We start from the raw sequence: 3,454 nt of genomic DNA, 5'->3' as shown, positions 1-3,454 counted from the left end.
GCACGCACTGCCCCCTTGTCCCTCCCTCAGCAGGAGGGAGGCCACAGATCCGTGTGACGCTGCCATCTAGTGGAGAATTGAGTTACTTGGGTTTCTTCACCTGCTTTCAATGAAGCAGGTGCTAGGGAATAGCATTTTGTTGATAAAGTGAATTGATACTAATTTTTACATATTAAAATTTAAATGGAGTGACAGGAAGAAAATTACAGCCATTAAGAAAGCAAAATACTGCCTATGCCGAGTTTTCTGTTCCTGCCATAATCTAGTCTCCAGAGACCTTAATTGTCTTGACACCCTCACAGCATCACACTGCGCCGTGACATTGGACCCCATGGTCAGGAAGCAGCCAGTACCGTAGATGTCCTAAGATGTGTGCCGAAGGTGGTAGACAAACCCAGTCTTTTTTTTTTTAATCTTCACCCAAGGATATGCTTGTTTTTTTAATGATTGACTTTAGAGAGGGAGAGAGAGAGAAACATCAACGTGGGAGAGAAACATCGATTGGTTACCGCCTGTATGTGCTCCAATCAGGGACCAACCCCTAAGCTGGGTATGTGCCCTGACCAGGAATCAAACCTGCGACCCTTCAGTGCGCAACCAGCCAAGCCGCCTGGCCAGGGCAACAACCATTCGCTACCAAGTACTGTACCCGTCAGGGTCCCGTAAGAAAGCCCTGGTAGCCCTGGCTGGCATGGTACAATGGTTAGAGCACCCGCCTGCTAACCAAAGAGTCATGGGTGTGATTCCCAGTTAAGGGCATGTACCTGGGTTGCAGGTTTGATCCCTTGGCCCTGACTGGGGCACCGACAGGAGGCAACCCATCGATGTGTCTCTCTTGCATCAATGTTTCTCTCTCACCCCCTCCCTTCTACTCTCTCTAAAAATCAGTGGGAAAATATCCTCGGGTGAGGATTAAAACAAAATGTGTTAGTGCTAGAAATGAAATATTAGTTCAGACTTAAAAGGAACATTGGAATGTGGCTCAGTTAAAACCCTTCTAGAAGTGTCCATCCAGCACGTGGTGACGTATTCAACCGCATAATCTGGTGAGGGACACTGGCTTGCTATTTATAACGAGGCAGGCGCTCCATTGCTGAGCACTTGTCAGCTCGCGGAAGGAGCTGAACATCCTGTCCAGGACTTTGCAAAATTCTTTCAGACCCTCTCATGCAAACTTCAGTAGGAAATGGTGTCACCAGCCGGAGTGGTTGTCTGTAGACAGACCCTCGTCTTATATTTAACTTTGAAAATACACTTACAACCCTTTTAAAGATATTTTTTCTCAGTTATGCTGCTGGGTTTAATTCGGTGCAAAAGGAAAATCGGGTGGTAGGTAGACGTTGTATCATGTTTGGGCCTCGACCTGCTTTTATGACTCCTGCTGCATTTATTAGTTACGGTTATTATCTGCTCACCTTCCTGAGCCCTTATCTCATGCCAGTCACTGGAGTTCGGGATATAAATAGTTGAGTTTCCACATTATCCTGTCAGGGAGGTACCCTTATCCTCACTTTAGAAACGAGAAAGCTGAGGCTGGAGAGGGCAGGTGACCTGCCTGCCCAGGGCCACAGCCAGGCAACAGGAGAGCCAGGATGTGGGCCCAAGAGAGTGACTCGCAGTCTCAGACACCCTTTAAAAACAAAGGTGACGCCCGGCCGGCGTGGCTCAGTGGTTGAGCATCAACCTACGGACCAGGAGGTCACGAGTTCGATTCATGGTCAGGGCACATGCCCAGGTTGTGGGCTTGATCCCCAGTAGGAGGTGTGCAGGAAGCAGCCAATCAATTATTCTCTCTCTTCATTGATGTTTCTATCTCTCCCTCTCCCTTCCTCTTCTAAAATCAATAAAAAAAAAAAAATTTTTTTAAAGGTGACACCCATGCCAGGTTCTGTGGGTTTTTGTTTTTGATTTGAAAGAGAGAGAGAGAGCGAGAGAGAGAAACATCAATTTGTTTTCCTTATTTATGCACTGATTGGTTGATTCTTGTATGTGCCCTGACCCGAGTTGCTCTGATTGGTTGATTCTTGCATGTGCCCTGACCCGAGATCTAATCCGAAACCTTGATGTATCGGGACGGTGCTCGAACCAACTGAACTACCCGGCCAGGGCCAGGCTATGTGGTTTAAGCAACTAGAAACATTTGGGCTCAATACTGTAGCCATGAGAAAGTGTCTTAATCTTTGGACAACTCTTCAGAAGTTGTGGCAAATATTAACTATCGAATCGTGACAAGCATACTACCTAGTTCCATTTCTTTATCACTGATCATTCTCTCCTCTGACCAGTGCCTATGGGTCTGAAACATGTGGTGTCATGAGACCAGGTGAACGGGCCCCCCTGCCCGAGCATAAGGGTTGGCTTCTGGCTTTGGTTTCGCAGTTAATACTAATCAGGTACCTGGGGCAGGCAGAGCTGCACATAGACACACACATGTATTCCAGGGTAACTATTCAGATTTTTTAAAAATATAATTATTGATTTCAGAGAGGAAGGGAGAGGGAGAAAGAGATAGAAACATCAATAATGAGAGAGAATCATGGATCGGCTGCCTCCTGCACGCCCCCCACTGGGGATGGAGCCCGCAACCCAGGCATGTGCCCTGACCGGGAATCAAACTCGTGACCTCCTGGTTCATAGGTCGATGCTCAACCACTGAGCCACGCCAGCTGGGCAACTATTTAGATTTTGATTTATATTCAGAGAGGGAATTTGATGTGAGATATTTTCAGCAGACCAGCCTACAATAATGTCACAGCCCATCTGGAAAGTTATCATTCACGCTTTGAATATGGCGTTTTTACTGACACCTCACGTTGCACCGAACGGCATTGCCAACATCTTAGGAAAATGCGCAGTCCACTGCTTTTTAAAGAGAGTTAAGGAAAGTGGGGCAAAGGGCAAGTGGGCGTGGAGGAAATAAAGCAGGGAAGAGGTCGGCATGCAGCGCGTGTCATTCACGGCCTCCCGCTTTAAAAATAAACCGGCACAGCCCACTTTCCTAAAAATGGGGCTTCTCGGTCCGGAATCTCCGTCTCTCTTTTTCGGCAGCGGAACTTCTTGTCCTTTTTCCTACTCGGGGCCTTTTTCCCTCCCCCGCCTCAGCAAGTCTTCCCCTTCATTTCTGCCCACTGTTTCTCCAGTGGGCGACCGTCCACAGCACTCTGAGACCGTGAAGAATTACTTGGGGTTTTTTAAACCAGAGACGGGGAGCATTTGAGGATTCACTTGTCAGCTGGCTGGAACATCTGCGGGCAAGCTCACGTTTCCAATCTGGTGGGATCCTCACATCCGTTTGACGTCACGCCCGAGCTGCTGGATCCTGACTCGCTCGCTGGCCGTGTAGGGTGATGCCAACTGGATGAGTCGTCGTCCCTGGAACACAACTCACTTGGCATGCGTTGACGAAGCTACAATTTGGCAGTGGTATCCAGGCCTTTCTTCTAGAAATAGCTCT

The sequence above is a fragment of the Myotis lucifugus genome, unplaced genomic scaffold (assembly GCF_000147115.1).
Source record: "Myotis lucifugus unplaced genomic scaffold, Myoluc2.0 scaffold_409, whole genome shotgun sequence".
NCBI lineage: Eukaryota > Metazoa > Chordata > Mammalia > Chiroptera > Vespertilionidae > Myotis > Myotis lucifugus.
Note: the sequence above shows the minus strand (reverse complement) of the source record.